Here is a 20,263-nt window from a genome sequence, read left to right as displayed (position 1 = left end):
TTGTTGGTGTATAAAAGAGCTACTGATTTGTGTACATTAGTCTTGTATCCGAAAACTTTGTTGAATTCTTGTATAAGTTCTAGGAGCTTTCTGGAGGAGTCCTTAGGGTTTTCAAGGTAAACAATCATATCATCAGCAAACAGTGACAGTTTGACTTCCCTTTACTGATTTGGATGCCTTTTATTTCTTTCTCTTGTCTGGCTGCTTTGGCCAGGACTTCCAGTACTGTGTTGAAGAGGAGTGGCAAGAGTGGACATCCTTGTCTTGTTCCAGTTCTCAGAGGGAATGTTTTCGACTTTTCCCCATTCAGTATTATGTTGGCTGTGAGTTTGTCATAGATGGCTTTTATTACATTAAGGTAAGTCCCTTGTATGATGATTTTGCTGAGAGTTTTATCATAAAGTGATGCTGGATTTTGTCAAATGCTTTTCCTGCATCTATTGAGAAGATCATGTGATTTTTGTTTTTAATTCTGTTTATGTGGTATACCACATTTACTGACTTGTGTATGTTAAACCATCCCTGCATCCCTGGTATGAAACCCACTTGATCATGGTGGATTATATTTTTGATGTATTGTTGGATTTGGTTAGCTAGTATTTTGTTAAGGATTTTAGCATCTGTGTTCATCAAGGATATTGGTCTGTAGTTTTGTTTTTTGGTTATGTCCTGAACTGGTTTTGGTATTAGGGTGATGCTGGCTTCATAGAATGAATTAGTGAGGGTTCCTTTTGTCTCTGTCTTGTGAAATAGTATCAAAAGGATTGGTACCAATTCTTCTTTGAATCTCTGGTAGAATTCTGCCATGAATCTGTCTGGTCCTAGACTTTTTTTGTTGGTACTTTTTAAATTACTATTTTAATATCACTGCTTGTTATTGGTCTGTTCAGGGTAGCTAATTCTTCCTGGTTGAAGCTAGGAGGGTTGTATTTTTCCAGGAATGTATCCATCTCTTCTAGGTTTTCTAGTTTATGTGAGTAAAGGTGTTCATAGTAGCCTTGAATGATCTTTTGTATTTCAGTAGTGTCAGTTGTAATATCTCCTATTTTGTTTTTTAGCGAGGTTATTTGGATTTTCTCTCTTTTCTTGGTTAATCTTGCTATTGGTCTATGAATTTTATTTATCTTTTCAAAGAGTTAGCTTTTGTTTCATTTATCGTGTGTGTGTGTGTGTGTGTGTGTGTGTGTGTGTGTGTGTGTGTGTGTCTTTTGGTTCCAATTTTATTTAGTTCTGCTCAGATCTTGGTTATTTCCTTTCTTCTGGGTTTGGGTTTGGTTTGTTCTTTGTTTCTCTAGTTCCTTGAGGTATGATCTTAGAATGTCAGTTTGTGCTCTTTCAGTATTTTTCATGTTTAGGGCTATAAACTTTCCTCTTAGCACCACCTTTGCTATATCCCAGAGGTTTTGGTAGGTTGTGGCATTATTGCCATTCAGCTCAAAGAATTTTTAAATTTCCTTCTTGGTTTCATTTTTGACCCAGTCCTCATGCAGGTTATTTAATTTCCACGTATTTGCATGGTTTTAAAGGTTCATTTCGGAGTTGATTTCCAGTTTTATTCCACTGTGGTCTAAGAGAGCACTTGATATAATTTCAATTTTCTTGAATTTATTCCTGCTCATTTTATGGTCTATCATATGGTCTATCTTGGAGAAAGTGCCATGCACTGTTGAATAGAATGTGTATTCTTGGTTGTTGGATGAAATGTTCTGTATATATCTGTTAAGGCCATTTGTTCCAACGTATAGTTCAAATCCATTGTTTCTTTGTTGACTTGCTGTCTTGATGATCTGTCTAGTGCTGTCAGTGGAGTATTGAAGTCCCCTACTATTATTGTGTTGCTGTCTATCTGATTTCTTAGGTCTATTAGTAATTGTTTTATAAATTTAGGAGCTCCAGTGTTAGGTGCATATATGTTTAGGATTGTGATATTTTCCTATTGGACAAGGACTTTTAGCATTATATAATGTCCCTCTTTGTCTCTTTTAACTGCTGTTGCTTTAGTTTGTTTTGTCTGATGTAAGAATAGCTATGTCTGCTCACTTTTGGTATCCATTTGCATGAGATGCCTTTTTCTACCCCTTTCAGTTTATGTGAGTCCTTATGTGTTAGGTGAGTCTCCTGAAGGTAGCAGATAGTTGGTTGGTGAGTTCTTATCCACTCTGCAGTTCTGTATCTTTTAAGTGGAGCATTTAGGTCATTTACATTCAATGTTAGTATTGGAATGCGAGGTACTGTTGCATTCATCGTGCTCTTATTGCCTGTGTACTTTGTTTATTTTTGTTTGTTTGTTTTTGCTTTTTAACTTGTATTTTTGTTTTATAGGTCCTGTGTGATTTATGCTTTAAGGAGATTCTGCTTTGATGTGTTTCCAGGATTTGTTGCAAGATTTAGAGCTTCTTTTATCAGTTCTTGTAATGGTAGTTTGGTAATGGCGAATTCTCTCAGCATTTGTCTGTCTGAAAATGACTGTATCTTTACTTCACATATAATGTTTAGTTTTGCTGGATGCAAAATTCTTGGCTGATAAATTCTGTTTGAGGAGGCTGAAGATAGGGCCCCAATCCCTTCTAGCTTGTAGGGTTTCTGCTGAGAAATCTGCTGTTAATCTGATAGGTTTTCCTTTATAGGTTACCTGGTGCTTCTGTCTCACAGCTCTTAAGATTCTTTCTTTCGTCTTAACTTTGGATAACCTAAGGACAATGTGCCTAGGCGAAGATCTTTTTGTGATGAATTTCCCACATGTTCTTTGTGCTTCTTGTATTTACATGTCTAGGTCTCTAGTGAGGCCAGGGAAGCATTCCTTGACTATTCCCGCAAATATGTTTTCCAAGCTTTTAGAATTCTCTTCTTCCTCAGGAACACTGATTATTCTTAGGCTTGGTCGTTTAACATAATCCCAGACTTCTTGGAGACTTTGTTTATATTTTCTTATTCTTTTTGCTTTGTCTTTGTTGAATTGAGTTAATTCGAAGACCTTGTCTTTGAGCTCTGAATTTCTTTCTTCTACTTGTTCAGTTCTATGGCTGAGACTCTCCAGAGTATTTTGCATTTCTAAAAGTGTGTCCAAAGTTTCCTGAATATTTGATTATTTTTTTCTTAAAGCTATCTGCTTCCGTGAATATTTCTCCCTTCACTTCTTGTATCATTTTTTGGATTTTCTTGCCTTGGGCTTTGCCTTTCTCTAGTCCCTCCCTGATTAGCTTAATGACTAATCTCCGGAATTCTTTTTTAGGTAAATCAGGGATTTCTTCTTGGTTTGGATCCATTGCTGGTGAACTAGTGTGATTTTTTTGGAGTGTCAAAGAGCCTTGTTTTTTCATATTATCATCGTTGGTTTTCTGGTTCCTTCTCATTTGGGTAGGCTCTGTCAGAGAGAAGGTCTAGGGTTGAAGGCTGTTGTTCAGAGTCTTTTGTCCCACGGGGTAGTCCTTTGATGTAGTACTCTCCCCCTTTTCTTATGGATGTGGCTTCCTGTGAGCCAAACTGCAGTGATTGTTGTCTCTCTTCTGGGTCTAGCCACCAGTGAGTGTACCTGGCTTCAGGCTGGTGCTGGGGTTGTTTGCACAGAGTCCTGTGATGTGAGCCATTTATGGGTCTCTCAGCTGTGGATACCAGCCCCTGTCCGGTGGAGGTGGCAGCAGTGGGGCAGTGCAGTGGACTCCATGAGGGTCCTTAGTTTTGGTGGTTTAATGCTCTGTTTCATGCTTGTTGGCCTCCTGCCAGGCAGTGGCACTTTCCAGAAAACATCAGCTGTAGTAGTGTGGAGAGGGACCGATGGTGAGCGGGGACCTAGGACTCCCAAGATTAAATGCCCCTTGTCTTCCACTACCAGGGTTATAGGGAAGGACCATCATGTGGGGCAGGGCTAGGCATGTCTAAACTCAGACCCTTCTTGAGTGGGTCTTGCTGCAGTTGATGTGGAGGATAAGCGTGAGAATCCTAAGTCACTGGAGTTGTGTACCTAGAAGGATTAAGGCTGTCTCTGCTGAGTCATGCAGGTTGTTAGTGAAGTGGGGGAAAGCCAGTAGTCACAGGGCTCACCCAGCTCCCATGCAAACTGAAGGGCTGATCTCACTCCCGTCATGCCCCGCCCCCCAGACAGCGCCTAGTCTGTTTCCAGGTGGAGGGTGAGATAGACTTGAAAACTTGCCCTGGGCTTCCTGCCTCCCAGTTGCGAAAGAAAAGGGCTTGGTTCTTCCCCGACCTGTGGAGTCTACACACTGGATTCTTTCCACTCCCCACGCAGTTCTGGCCAGGAGGTTCTCGCCCCATTCAAATTGTTACAAAGTTCAAAGATTTCCTTCTCCTCGTGGATTATTACCTCCCGCTCCTCTAGCCACCCTCCTGATGGATCCCTGTGGTGCCAGGCAGGAATGGGCTGCCTGGGGACCCAGTGAGCACCCAGGGCCTTTCTGCTGCTTTCTCTACCCCTGTATTTCTCTTGGCTCTCTAAATTGACTCAGCTCCAAGTAAAGTCAGAAACTTCTTCCACAAACAGAACTTCAGCTTCTCCAGCGGGGGTGTGTGTTTGGGAGAAGAGGGTCTCCCTTTCCCACTTCCGCAGTTGGGGCACTCACAGTTTTTGGGGAGTCTCCCGGGACCTGCAGGAGCAGTCCGCTTCCTTCAGAGGGCCTGTGGGTCCTCTCAGAATTGCTGGTTTGTTCTTGCAATCGATTCGGTTCACAATGAGAGCCTCCACACACTGCTCTGTCTGGAGCTGCAGTCTAGTCCTGCCTCCCATCCACCATGGTGATCGCTCATGAGATGTTTTGATACAGGCATGCAATGTGTCATAATCGCATCATGGAGAATGGGTTGTCCATCCTCTCAAGCATTTATCCTCTGTATCACAAACAATCCAATTATACTTTTTTAGTTACTTTCAATTGTACAATTAAATTATTATTGACTATAATAAAATAATTATTAAATGATTATTAACTATAATCACCCTGTCTTACGGTTTGAATCTGTGTCCCTGCCCAAATCTCATGCAGAGCTATAATCCCCAATATTGGAGGTGGGCCCTAATGGGAGGTGACTGGATCATGGGGGTGGATCTTTCATGAATGGGTTAGCACTATCCCACCTTGGTACTGTACACTGAGTGGGTTCTCATGAGATCTGGTAGTTTAAAAGTGTAGCCCCTCTCTCCTCTCTCCTATTCATGCCATGTAAGATGCTTGCTCTAGCTGTACCTTCTGCCATGAGTGAAACCTTGCTGAGGCCTCCCCAGAAGCAGATACCACCATGCCTCCTGTACAGCCCATGGAACTGTGAGTCTGTTAAACCTGTTTTCTTATAAATTACCCGGTCTTGGGTATTTATTTATAGCAAGTCAAGAATAGCCTAATATACTCTATTGTGCTATCAAATACTAGGTCTTATTCATTCTTTCTAGTTTTTTGTACCCATTAACCATCTCGACCTTCCCCCATCCCCCAACTTCCCTTCCCAGCCTCCAGTAACTATCCTTCTACTCTCTATCTTCATGAGTTCGAAGGTTTTGATTTTTAGATCCTGAAAATAAGTGAGAACATATGGTTTGTCTTTATTTCACTTAACATGATGACCTCCAGTTTCATCCATCTTGTTGCAAATGACAGGATCTTATTATTTTTTGTGGCTGAATAGTTCTCCATTGTATGTACCATGTATGTATCCATTCATCTGTTAATGGACACTTAGCATTCAAATGTTGCCTACTGTGAACAGTGCTGCAACAAACACGGGAGCCGAAGCTCGATTTTCATGGTAGACTTGGTTGCCTGATATTCAAATGCATTATAGATGTTAATTGTGACATTGCCAGCCATGGCAGGCCATTGAAAGGCTAGGGTTCTATAGACAAGATGTAAATTACAAGTCAAGCAAGTGCTGCTAGGAAGAGAGCATTACAGGACTACAAATTCGAAGACCGGAAAAGACCCTGTAGACCATTACTGCTTTCTTGTTTTTTCAAGAAGGCTTGAACAGAGAGAGTAGCTCTCTGTCAGTGTGGCTGGACTTGGATATGTAAACATTTTTCTACTTTTAAATACTTTCTTTTAATTATGAATGGTCCTTCTTTCCTGAATCTATTTCTTAAAATTAAAAAAAATTTATGGGTACATAGTAGGTATGTATATTTATGGAGTACCATCACTGTACTGTCTATCTCCCTGAGTTTAGTTGTTTTAATTTTAGTTCCCACAAATGAGTGAGAGCATATTAAGTTTGTCTTTCTGTGCCTGGCTTATTTCACTTAACTTAATGTCCTCCAGTTCCATGCATGTTGCTGCAAATACAGGATCTCATTCTTTTTTATGGCTGAAAAGTATTCCGTTGTGCATATGTACCACATTTTGTCCATTAATCTGCTGATGGACACTTAGGTTACTTCCAAATCTAGACTATTGTGAACAGTACTGTAATTAACATGGAAGTGTAGCTACATCTTTGATATACTGATTTCCTCTTTTGGAGTATATACCTAACAGTGGGACTGCTGGATAATATGGTGGCTCTACTTTAGTTTTTTGAGGAACTTCCAAACTGTTCTCTCTAGTGGCTGTGATAATTTACATTTCCACCAAAACTATAGGTTTCTCTTTTCTCCACATCCTCACCAGCATTTGTTATTTTATTGTTTTTTAAGTTATTTTTTCTTATACTTTAAGTTCTAGGGTACATGTGCACAATGTTCAGGTTTGTTACATAGGTATACAAGTGCCATGTTGGTTTGCTGCACCCATTAACTCATCATTTACATTAGGTATTTCTCCTAATGCTATCCCTCCCCTAGCCTCTCACCCCATGATAGGCCCCAGTGCGTGATGTTCCCCGCCCTATGTCCAAGTGTTCTCATTGTTTAGTTCCCACCTATGAGTGAGAACGTGTGGTGTTTGGTTTTCTGTCCCTGTGATAGCTTGCTGAGAGTGATGGTTTCCAGCTTCATCCACGTCCCTGCAAAGGACATGAACTCATCCTTTTTTATGGCTGCATAGTATTCCAGGGTGTATATGTGCCACATTTTCTTTATCCAGTCTGTCATTGATGGGCATATGGGTTGGTTTCAAGTCTTTAGTATTGTGAATAGTGCTGCAATAAACATACTTGCACATGTGTCTTTATAGTAGCATGATTTATAATCCTTTGGGTATATACCCAGTAATGGGATGGCTGGATCAAATGGTATTTCTAGTTCTAGATCCATGAGAAATCGCCACACTGTCTTCCACAATGGCTGAACTAATTTATACTCCCACCAACAGTGTAAAAGTGTTCCTATTTCTACACATCCTCTCCAGCATCTGTTGTTTCTGTATTTTTTAAAAAAAATTATTATACTTTAAGTTCTAGAGTACATGTACACAAGGTGCAGGTTTGTTACATATGTATACATGTGTCATGTTGGCGTGCTGCACCCATTAACTCATCATTTATATTAGGTATATCTCCTAATGCTGTCCCTATCCACTCCTCCCTCCCCACAACAGGCCCTGGTGTGTGATGTTCCCCACCCTGTGTCCAAGTGTTCTCATTATTCAATTCCAACCTATGAGTGAGAACATGAGGTGTCTGGTTTTCTGTACTTGCGATAGTTTGCTCAGAATGATGGTTTACAGCTTCATCCATGTCCCCACAAAGGACATGAACTCATCCTTTTTTATGGCTATGTAGTATTTCATGGTGTATATGTGCCACATTTTCTTAATCCAGTCTATCATTGATGGACATTTGGGTTGTTCGAAGTCTTTGCTATTGTGAATAGTGCTGGAATAAACATACGTGTACATATGTCTTTATAGCAGCATGATTTATAATCTGTTGGGTTTATGCCCCAGTAATGGGATGGCTGGGTCAAATGGTATTTCTAGTTCTAGATCCTTGAGGAATCACCACATTGTCTTCCACAATTGTCGAACTAGTTTACAGTCCCACCAACAGTGTAAAAGTGTTCCTATTCTTCCACATCCTCTCCAGCACCTGTTGTTTCCTGATTTCTTAATGATCGCCATTCTAACTGGTGTGAGATGGTATCTCATTGTGGTTTTGGTTTGCATTTCTCTGATGGACAGTGATAATGAGCATTTTTTCATGTGTCCGTTGGCTGCATAAATGTCTTCTTTAGAGAAGTGTCTGTTCATATCCTTTGCCCACTTTATGTTGGGGTTGTTTGATTTTTTCTAGTATATTTGCTTAAGTTCTTTGTAGATTCTGGATATTAGCCCTTTGTCAGATGGGTAGATTGTAAGAATGTTCTCCCATTCTGTAGGTTGCCTGTTCACTCTGATGGTAGTTTCTTTTGCTGTGCAGAAGTTCTTTAGTTTAATTAGATCCGATTTTTCAATTTTGGCTTTTGTTGATATTGCTTTTGATGTTTTAGTCATGAAGACCCTGCCCATGCCTGTGGCCTGAATGGTATTGCCTAGGTTGTCTTCTAGGGTTTTTATGGTTTTAGGTCTAACATGTAAGTCTTTAATCCATCTTGAGTTAATTTTTGTATAAGGTGTAAGGAAGGGATCCAGTTTCAGCTTTCTACATATGGCTAGCCAATTTTCCCAGCCCCATTTATTAAGTAGGGAATGCTTTCCCCATTTCTTGTTTTTGTCAGGTTTGCCAAAGATCAGATGGCTGTAGGTGTGTGGTACTATTTCTGAGAGCTCTGTTCTGTTCCATTGGTCTACATCTCTGTTTTGGTACCAGTACCATGCTGTTTTGTTTACTGTAGCCTTGTAGCATAGTTTGAATCAGGTAGCATGATGCCTCCAGCTTTGTTCTTTCTGCTTAGGATTGTCTTGCCAATGTGGGCTCTTTTTTGGTTCCGTATGAACTTTAAAGTAGTTTTTTCCAATTCTGTGAAGAAAGTTATTGGTGGCTTGATGGGGATAGCATTGAATCTATAAATTACCTTGCGCAGTATGACCATTTTCATGATATTGATTCTTCCTATCCATGAGCATGGAATGTTCTTCCATTTGTTTGTGTCCTCTTTTATTTTGTTGAGCAGTTTGTAGTTCTCCTTGAAGAAGTCCTTCACATTCCTTGTAAGTTGGATTCCTAGGTATTTTATTCTCTTTGTAGCAATTGTGAATGGGATTTCGTTCATGATTTGGCTCTCTGTTTGTCTGTTATTGGTGTATAGGAATGCTTGTGATTTTTGCACATTGATTTTGTATCCTGAGACTTTGCTGAAGTTGCTTATCAGCTTAAGGAGATTTTGGGCTGAGATGATGGAGTTTTCTAAATATAAAGTCATGTCATCTGCAAACAGGGACAACTTGAATTTCTCTTTTCTTGATTGAATACCCTTTATTTCTTTCTCTTGCCTGATTGCCCTGGCCAGAACTTCCAACACTATGTTGAATAGGAGTGGTAAGAGAGGTCATCCCTGTTTTGTGCTGGTTTTCAAAGGGAATGCTTCCAGTTTTTGCCACTTCAGTATGGTATTGGCTGTGGGTTTGTCATAAATAGCTCTGATTATTTTGAGATACATTCCATCAATACCTAATTTATTGAGAGTTTTTAGCATGAAGGGCTGTTGAATTTTGTCAAAGGCCTTTTCTGCAACTATTGAGATAATCATGTGATTTTTATCTTGGTTCTGTTTATATGTTGGATCACATTTACTGATTTGCGAATGTTGAACTAGCCTTGCATCCCAGGGATGAAGCCCACTTGATCATGGTGGATAAGCTTTTTGATGTGCTGCTGGATTCGGTTTGCCAGTATTTTATTGAGGATTTTTGCATCGATGTTCATCAGGGATATTGATATAAAATTCTCTTTTTTTTTTGTTATGTCTCTGCCAGTCTTTGATGTCAGGATGATGTTGGCCTCATAAAATGAAATGAATTAGGGAGAATGCCCTCTTTTTCTATTGATTGGAATAGTTTCAGAAGGAGTGGTACCAGCTCCTCTTTGTACCTCTGGTAGAATTCACTGTGAATTCGTCTGATCCTGGACTTTTTTTCTGGTTGGTAGGCTATTAATTATTGCCTCAATTTCAGAACCCGTTATCGGTCTATTCAGGGATTCAACTTCTTCCTGGTTTAGCCTTGAAAGCATGTATGTGTCCAGGAATTTATCCATTTCTTCTATATTTTCTAGTTTATTTGCGTAGAGGTGTTTATAGTATTCTCTGATGGTAGTTTGTATTTTTGTGGAATCATGATGATATCCCCTTTATCATTTTTTATTGCATCTATTTGATTCTTCTCTCTTTTATTCTTTATTGGTCTTGCTATCGGTCTATCAATTTTGTTGATCTTTTCAAAAAACCAGCTCCTGGATTCATTGATTTTTTTGAAGAGTTTTTGTGTCTCTATCTCCTTCAGTTCAGCTCTGATCTTAGTTATTTCTTGCCTTCTGCTAGCTTTTGAATGTGTTTGCTCTTGCTTTGCTAGTTCTTTTAATTGTGATGTTAGGGTGTCAATTTTAGATCTTTCCTGCTTTCTCTTGTGGGCATTTAGTGCTACAAATTTCCCTCTACACACTGCTTTAAATGTGTCCCAGAGATTCTGGTATGTTGTGTCTTTATTCTCATTGGTTTCAAAGAACATCTTTATTTCTGCCTTCATTTCGTTGTGTACCCAGTAGTCATTCAGGAACAGGTTGTTCAGCTTCCATGTAGTTGAGCAGTTCTGAGTGAGTTTCTTAATCCTGAGTTCTAGTTTGATTGCACTGTGGTCTGAGAGAAAGTTTGTCATATTTTCTGTTCTTTTACATTTGCCGAGGAGTGCTTTACTTCCAACTATGTCGTCAATTTTGGAATAAGTGTGATGTGGTGCTGAGAAGAATGTATATTCTGTTGATTTGGGGTGGAGAGTTCTGTAGATATCTATTAGGTCTGCTTTGTGTAGAGCTGAATTCCATTCCTGGATATCCTTGTTAAGTTTCTGTCTCATCAATCTGTCTAGTGTTGTCAGTGGGGTGTTAAAATCTCCCATTATTATTGTGTGGGAGTCTAAGTCTCTTTGTAGGTCTCTAAGGACTTGCTTTATGAATCTGGGTGCTCCTGTATTGGGTGACATATATAGTTAGCTCTTCTGGTTGAATTGATCCCTTTACCATTATGTAGTGGCTTTGTTTGTCTCTTTTGATCTTTGTTGGTTTAAAATCTGTTTTATCAGATACTAGGATTGCAACCCTTCCTTTTTTTTTTTTTTGCTTTCCGTTTGCTTGGTAGATCTTCCTCCATCCCTTTATTTTGAGCCTATGTATGTCTCTGCACATGAGATGGGTCTCTTGAATACAGCACACTGATAGGTTTTGACTCTTTATCCAATTTGCCAGTCTTTGTCTTTTAATTGGAGCATTTAGTCCATTTACATTTAAGGTTAATATTGTTATGTGTAAATTTGATCCTCTCATTATGGTTTTAGCTGATTATTTTGCTTGTTAGTTGATGCAGTTTCTTCCTAGCATCGATGGTCTGTACAATTAGGCATAATTTTGCAGTGGCTGGCACTGGTTGTTCCTTTCCGTGTTTAGTGCTTCCTTCAGGAGCGCCTCTAAGGCAGTCCTGTTGGTGACAAAGTCTCTCAGCATTTGTTTGTCTGTAAAGGGTTTTATTTCTCCTTCACTTATGAAGCTTAGTTTGGCTGGATGAGAAATTCTGGGTTGAAAATTCTTTTCTTTAAGAATGTTGAATATTGGCCCCCAGTCTCTTCTGGCTTGTAGAGTTTCTGCCGAGAGATCTGCTATTAGTCTGATGGGCTTCCCTTTGTGGGTAACCCAACTTTTCTCTCAGGCTGCCTTTAACATTTTTTCCTTCATTTCAACTTTGGTGAATCTGATAATTATGTGTTGTGGGGTTGCTCTTCTCGAGGAGTATCTTTGTGGTGTTCTCTGTATTTCCTGAATTTGAATGTTAGCCTGCCTTGCTAGTTTGGGGAAGTTCTCCTGGAAAATATCCTGAAGAGTGTTTTCCAACTTGCTTTCATTCTTCTTGTCACTTTCAGATACAACAATGAGATGTAGATTTGGTCTTTTCACATAGTCCCTTATTTCTTAGAGGCTTTGTTTGTTTCTTTTTCCTCTTTTTCCTCTAAGCTTCTCTTCTGGCTTCATTTCATTTCGTTCATTTGATCTTCAATCACTGATACCCTTTCTTCCACTTGATCAAATCGGCTACTGAAGTTTGTGCATGCATCATGTAGTCTTGTGCCATGATTTTCAGCTCCATCAGGTCATTTAAGGACTTCTCTGTGCTTTTTTTTTTCTAGTTAGCCATTTGTCTAATCTTTTTTCAAGGTTTTTAGCTTCTTTGTGATGAATCGAACATCCTCCTTTAGCTCAGAGAAGTTTGTTATTACCGATTATCTGAGTCTTCTTCTCTTAACTTGTCAAAGTCATTCTCCATCCAGCTTTGTTCCATTGCTGGTGAGGAGCTGCATTCCTTTGGAGAAGAGGCACTCTGATTTTTAGAATTTTCAGCTTTTCTGCTCTGGTTTCTCCCTATCATTGTGGTTTTATCTACCTTTGGTCTTTGATGATGGTGATGTACAGATAGGGTTTTGGTGTGGATGTCCTTTCTGTTTGTTGGTTTTCCTTCTAACAGTCAGGACCCTCAGCTGCAGGTCTGTTGGACTTTGCTGGAGGTCCACTCGAGACCCTGTTTGCCTGGGTATCACCAGCGGAGGCTGCAGAACAGCAAACATAGAACGGTAAATGTTGCTGTCTGATCCTTCCTCTGGAAGCTTCATCTCAGAGGGGCACCTGGCTGTATGAGGTGTCAGTCGGCCGCTACTGGCAGCTGTCTCCCAGTTAGACTACTCAGGGGTCAAGGACCCACTTGAGGAGGCAGTCTGTCCATTCTCAGATCTCAGACTCTGTTCTGGGAGAACCACTACTCTTTTCAAAGCTGCCAGACAGGGACATTTAAGTCTGCAGAAGTTTCTGCTGCCTTTTGTTCAGCTATGCCCTGCCCTCAGAGGTGGAGTCTACACAGGAAGGCAGGCCTCCTTGAGCTGCAGTGGACTCCATCCAGTTTGAGCTTCCATGCCTCTTTGTTTACCTACTCAAGCCTCAGTAATGGCGGATACCCCTCCACTAGCCTTGCTGCTGCCTTGCAGTTTAATCTCAGACTGCTGTGCTAGCAGTGAGCAAGGCTCCATGGGCGTGGGAGTCTCTGAGCCAGGCATGGGATATAATCTCCTGGTGTGCTGTTTGCTAAGGCCATTAGAAAAACGCAGTATTAGGGTGGGAATGTCCTGATTTTCCAGGTACTGTCTGTCACTGCTTCCCTTTGCTAGGAAAGGGAATTCCCTGACCCCTTGTGCTTCCCAGGTGAGGCAATACCCTGCCCTGCTCTGTGGGCTGCACCCACTGTCTGACAAAATGCAGTGAGATGAACCCAGTGCCTCAGTTGGAAATGCAGAATTCCCCCATCTTCTGCATTGCTCCTGCTGGGAGCTGCACACTGGAGCCGTTCCTATTCAGCTATCTTGGAACCTCCTCTCAGCATTTGCTATTACCTGTCTTTTGGATACAAACCATTTTAGTTGGTGTGAGATAATATCTCATTGTAGTTTTGATTTTTATTTCTCTGATTACCAACGATGGTGAGCACTTTTTCATATGCCTGTTTGCCAGTTGTATGTTTTCTTTTGTGAAATGTTTATTAAGATCTTGGCCCAGTTTTTTATTGGATGATTAGATTTTTTCCTATTGAGTTGTTTGAGCTCCTTCTATGTCCTGGTTGTTAGTCCCTTGTCAGATGGATAGTTTGGAAGTATTTTCTCCCATTCTGTGGGTTGTCTCTGCACTTTGTTGATTATTTTCTTTGCTGTGCAGAAGGTTTTCAACTTGATGTGATCCCATTTGTCCATTTTTGCTTTGATTGCCTGGGCTTTGGAGGTATTACTCAAGAAATTTTTGCCTAGACTAATGTCCTGGCGTGTTTTCTTTTATTAGGTTGATAGTTTGAAGTCCTAGATTTAAGTCTTTATTTTGATTTGATTTTTGTATATGGCAAGGGATAGGGGTTTAGTTTCATTCTTTTGCAGTTTTCCAGCACCATTTGTGGGAGAGACTGTCCTTTCCCTAATGTATGATCTTGGCACCTTTGTAAAAGAGTTCACTATAGAAGTATGGATTTATTTCTGGGTTATCTGTTCTGTTTCATTTGTCTATGTGTCTGTTTCTATGCTGTTATCATGCTGTTTTGGTTATAATAGCTCTGTAGTATAGTTTGAAGTCAGGCAGTGTGATTTCTCCAGTTTTGTTATTTTTGCTTGGGATGACTTTGACTATTCTGGGTCTTTCGTGGTTCCATATACATTTTAGCATTATTTTTTCTATTTCTGTGGACAGTATCATTAGTATTTTGATAGGAATTGCATTGAACCTGTAGATTGCTTTGGGTAGTATGGACATTTTAACAATATTGATTGTTCAAATCCATGAACACTTCGTGTTCTTTTCAATTTCTCACATCAATGTTTTAAAGTTTTTATTGTAGGTATCTTTCACTTCTTTGGTACAGTTTGTTCCTAGATATTTGATTTTATGTGTAGCTATTGTAAATGGGAGTACTTTCTTGATTTTTATGTTAGATTGTTCACGGTTGGCATACAGAAATGCTACTGATTTTTGTATGTTGGTTTTGTATCCTGCAACTTTATCAAATTTGTTTATTAGTTCTGATAGTTTCTTGGTGAAGACTTTAGGTTTTTCCTAATATAAGATCATAACATCTACTTCATCAAATTTGTTAGTTCTGACAGTTTCTTGGTGGAGACTTTAGGTTTTTCCTAATATAAGATCATGACATCTACAAACAAGGATAATTTTATGTCTTCATTTCCAATTTGGATGCCCTTTATTTCTTTATCTTGTCTGATTGGTCTAGTTAGGAATTCCAGGACTATGTTGAATAACAGTGGTGAAAGTGGGCATCCTTGTCGCATTCTATATTTTAGAGGAAAGGATTTCAGTTTTCACCCATTCAGTACAATACTAACTGTGGATCTGTCATATATGGCTTTTATTGTTTTGAGGTGTTTTCCTTCTATAGCAATTTTTTGAGGATTTTTATCATAAAGGGATGTTGAATTTTATCACATGCTTTTTCAGCACCAATTGAAATGATGATATGATTTTTGTCCTTCATTCTATTGATATGATGTATCACACTGATTGATTTGCATATTTTGAACCATCTTTGCATCTCTGGGATAAATCCCACTTGGTCATTATGAAGGAATTTTTTTTTTTTTTTTTGAGACAGAGTCTCACTCTGTCACCCAGGCTGGAGCACAGTGGTGTGGTTTTGGCTCACTGCAACCACCACCTCCTGGGTTCAAGGGATTCTCCTGCCTCAGCCTCTTGAGTAGCTGGGATACAAGCATGCATCACTATGCCCAGCTAATTTTTGTATTTTTAGTAGAGACGGAGTTTTGCCATGTTGGCCAGACTGGCCTCTAACTCCTGACCTCAGGTGATCTGCCCACCTCAGCTTCCCGAAGTGCTAGGATTCCAGGCATGAGCCACCGTGCCTGGCTGATGAGGATCTTTTTAATATATTGTTGAATTTCATTTGCTAGTATTTTGTTGAGGATTTTTTGTGTCAATGTTCATCAGAGATATTGGCATGTAGTTTTCTCTTTTTGCTGTGTCTTTGTCTGGTGTTGGTATCAGGTTTTGACCTCTGGAATGGACATTCCCCTCTGGCTATGGCTGGTCTAAATGTTCCCTCCATGTGTTGGTCTAAATGTTCCCTCCAGCTGTGTTGCTTTCCACTGTGAGAGGCCAGCATTGAGTTCCAATGCAAAGTTCCACAATCACTGTGCAACCCCTCCTCCAAGTGCACAGATTCTCTCTCTGAGGCCATTGCTGGAGGCTGAGTGAGGAGGTAGTGTAGGCAATTTCAGACTGCTTTTTCTACTCTTTTCAGTGACTCTTTCCTTCATGTACCAGTCCGTTTTCGTGCTACTGATAAAGACATACCCAAGAGTGGGTAACATATAAAGAAAAGAAAGTCTAATGGAATCACAGTTCCACATGGCTGGGGAGGCCTCACAATCATGGATGAAGGTTAATGGCATGTCTTACATGGCAAAGGGAATGAGTGCCAAGCAAAAGGGGTTTCCCCTTATAAAACCATTAGATCTTGTGAGACTTATTCACTACCACGAGAACAGTATGGGGGAAACCACCCTAATGATTCAATTATCTCCCACTGGGAACCTCCCACTACATGTGGAAATTATGGGAGCTAGAAATCAAGATGGGATTTGGGTGGGGACACAACCTAACCATATCATTCTGCCCCTGGTCCCTCCCAAATCTCATGTCCTCACATTTCAAAACAATCATGTATTCCCAACAGTCCCCCAAAGTCTTAACTCGTTTCAGCATTAACGCAGAAGTTCACAGTGCAAAGTCTTATCTGAGACAAAGCAAGTCCCTTCTGCCTATGAACCTGTAAAATGAGAAGCAAGTTAGTTACTTCCTAGATACAATGGGGGATTGGATAAATACACCCTTTTCAAATAGGAGAAATGGGCCTAAACAAAGGGGCTAAATGCCCCATGCAAGTCTGAAATCCAGCATGGCAGTCAAATCTTAAAGCTCCAAAATGATCTCCTTTGACTCCATGTCTCACATACAGGTCGTGCTGATGCAAGAGGTGGGTTCCCATGGTCTTGGGCAGCTCTGTCCCTGTGGCTTTGCAGGGTACAGACTCCCTCCCAGCTGCTTTCAAAAGCTGGTGTTGAGTGTCTCCAGCTTTTCCAGGGGCACTATGCAAGCTGTTGGTGGATGTATCATTCTGGGGTCTGTAGGACAGTGGCCCTCTTCTCACAGCTCCACTAGGCAATGCCCCAGTGGGGATACTGTGTGGGAGTTCCAACCTACATTTCCCTTCCCCACTGCCCTAGCAGAGGTTCTCCGTGAGAAACCCACCCCTGCAGCAAACTTCTGCCTGCACATCCAGGCATTTTTATACATCCTTTTAAATCTAGGCAGAGGTTCCCAAACCTCAATTCTTTTTTTTTTTTTTTTGAGACGGAGTCTCGCTGTGTCTCCCAGGCTGGAGTGCAGTGGCGTGATCTCGGCTCACTGCAAGCTCCGCCTCCTGGGTTCACGCCATTCTCCTGCCTCAGCCTCCCAAGTAGCTGAGACTACAGGCGCCCGCCACCACGCCTGGCTAGTTTTTTTTTGTATTTTTAGTAGAGATGGGGTTTCACCATGTTAGCCAGGATAGTCTCGATCTCCTGACCTCGTGATCCACCCGCCTCGGCCTCCCAAAGTGCTGGGATTACAGGCTTGAGCCACCGCGCCCGGCCTCAAACCTCAATTCTTGACTTCTGTGCACCTGCAGGCTCAACACCATGTGGAAGCCGCCAAGGCTTGGGGCTTGCACTCTTTAAAGTCATGGCCCAAGCAGTACCTTGGCCGCTTTTAGCTATGGCTATAGTGGCTGGGACACAGGGCACCAAGTCCCTATGCTGTACACAGCAGGGGGGCTCTGGGCCAAGCCCATGAAACTATTTTTTCCTCCTAGGCCTCTGGACCTGTGATGGGAGGGGCTGCTGTGAATGTCTTTGACAAACCCTAGAGACATTTTCCTCATTGTCTTGGCAATTAACATTTGGTTCCTCATTACTTATGTAAATTTCTGCCACTGACTGGAATTTCTCCTCAGAAAATGGGTTTTTCTTTTTCTATCACATTGTCAGGCTGCAAATTTTCTGAACTTTTATGCTCTGTTTCCTTGTTAAAACAACGTTTTTAATAGCACACAAGTCACCTCTTGAATGGTTTGCTGCTTAAAAATTTCTTCTACCAGGCTGGGTGTGGTGGATCATGCCTGTGATCCCAGCACTTTGGGAGGCCGAGGTGGGTAGATCACTTGAGGTCAGGAGTTTGAGACTAGTCTAGTCAACGTGGTGAAACTCTCTCTCTACTAAAAATAGAAAAATTAGCTGGGCATTGTGGCATGTGCCTGTAATTCCAACTACTGGGGAGGCTGAAGCAGGAGAATTGCTTGAACCTGGGAGGTAGCAGCTGCAGTGAGCCAAGATTGTGCCACTGCACTCCAGCCTGGGAAAAAGAGTGAGCCTCTGCATCCCCCAAAATATTCTCCTGCCTGATACCCTAAATCATTTCTCTCAAGTTCAAAGTTTCACAAATCTCTAGGGCAAGGGCAAAATGCCACCAGTCTGTTTGCTAAAACATAGCAAGGGTCACCTTTACTCCAGTTCCCAACAAATTCTTCATCTCCATCTGACACCATCTTAGCCTGGATTTCATTGTCTATATCATTATCAGCATTTTGGTCAAAGTCATTCAACAAGTCTCTAGGAAGTTCCAAACTCTCTCACATTTTTGTGTCTTCTTCTGAGCCCTCCAAACTGTTCTCTTCCTATTACCCAATTCCAAAGTTGCTTCCACATTTTTGGGTATCTTTACAGCAGCGCACCACTCTACTGGTACCAATTTACTGTATTAGTCTCTTCTCATGCTGCTGATAAAGAAATACCTGAGACTTTGTAATTTATAAAGAAAAACAGGTTTAATGGACTCACAGTTCCATGTAGTTGGGCAGGTCTCACAATCATGGTGGAAGGTGAAAGGCACATTCTTCATGGTGGCAGGCAAGAGGGAATGAGAGCCAAACAAAAGGGGTTTCCCCTGATAAAACGAACACATCTTGTGAGACTTATTCACTACCACGAGAACAGTCTGGGGGAAACCACCTCTATGATTCAATTATCTCCTACTGGGTCTCTCCCACAACACGTGGAAATTATGCAAGCTACTATTCGAGATGAGATTTGGGTGGGGACACAGACAAACAATATCACTTGATATGATGTTAAAACCAGGTACATGATTGCTCACCTGATTTTTCATTCTTATGAAGTGCTTTCTTGTGTGGATAGTTGTTCAATTTGGTATTCCTTCCAGGGGGAATATTCACTAGGGACTTCTATTTGGCTGTCTTGCATTGCCTCCCACCTATTTCTAAAGCAAGAATCTGTTAGGTAACATCCATTTGACTGCAATGTCTGCACAGTTGTTGTCATCATGACCCATCTTATTGTGTATAGCCAAATTTAGTCTTCCCGAGGTTCTCTTTCTGTTTCCCTCTTCCTAGAAATTTTCTCTGAGTGATTTCATTTATTCCCAGGTCTTAAAATATCATTGACATACTGGATTCTTAATTCATTAGCACTACTTCACTCTGTTCCAGAGTTTTTCTTTTTTCATATTTAAATTCAATTCATATTATCTTCCAAGTCTTCTCTCTCTGTCTGTCTTAATTCCTGGCACTTCAATCATATCTATCCTAAGTTTTCATCATTTAGAAACCTCAATGTTTCTCTTCCTCTATGTAAAACAGGTGACTAAGTTGTGTTGATTCTACCCCTCAAAGCTCCTGAAGATACTCTTACCTCTCCAAGTTCATTGGCCACTGCTCTACTTAGCCTCTCATCATCTCCTTAATGGGTTGTTGCAACTGACCTCTGATGAGTCTGGTCTCTGTGCTGTGGTTCTCCCTTTCTTCCAATCCATCCTTTGCATTTTTTAAACTGATTTTGCAAAACTGATTATGCTCCTCTGCTTAATTAAAATCTGAGTGGATTCCCTTAAGGCCAAATTCCATCCCCTAAGAGTTTTAGTCAAAGACTTTTGCAATCTGATTCCAATGTAACAAATATGTATGTGTGTATACAAATTGGAATCATATTATGAAGTTATTTAAATATACATATGTACATATGTATATGTGTATGTGTGTATCAAGCACACACTTCTTCTTACCACATTATCTATATGCTAATCGTAGTAGAGAATCCAAAATTCTTCAAGTACAATGTATACTTTCAAACCTCCTTGCCTTTGCTCTTGCTGTATCCCATGACCAATATTCTATTTATGCACTATGATCAAGCTCAAGTATTATCTTCTTTGTGAAACCTTTCTTGAGCATCCTTCTCAATTCCCTGTCCAACTTTCTGCTGTAATGTGGGATTAATCTCCGTGCTATAGAATGGACTTGAGCATTGCATTTAGAATGGCTTCAGTCATTGCATTTCTGCCTATACTAAAAATCTGGGCTCTCCTGAAGGAAGGTAATAACCAAAGTTTTTTCACAAGGCTTGGTCCATGATCTGACTAACCGAAGTCCATTCGATGCTGTCTGGTGTCTTCTCATTTGAACTTGTTACATTCTATCATTCTCAGGACTCTAGAGGTTAACCACATCTGGACAAGGCCATTCCAAAGCTGGAGAGGGAAATGGTACGGTAATGCAGCCTCTTTGCATAAT

The sequence above is a fragment of the Macaca thibetana genome, chromosome 15 (assembly GCF_024542745.1).
Source record: "Macaca thibetana thibetana isolate TM-01 chromosome 15, ASM2454274v1, whole genome shotgun sequence".
In the NCBI taxonomy this organism is placed as follows: domain Eukaryota; kingdom Metazoa; phylum Chordata; class Mammalia; order Primates; family Cercopithecidae; genus Macaca; species Macaca thibetana.
The sequence above is the reverse complement of the archived record's forward strand: the minus strand, read 5'-3'. Positions refer to the sequence as shown.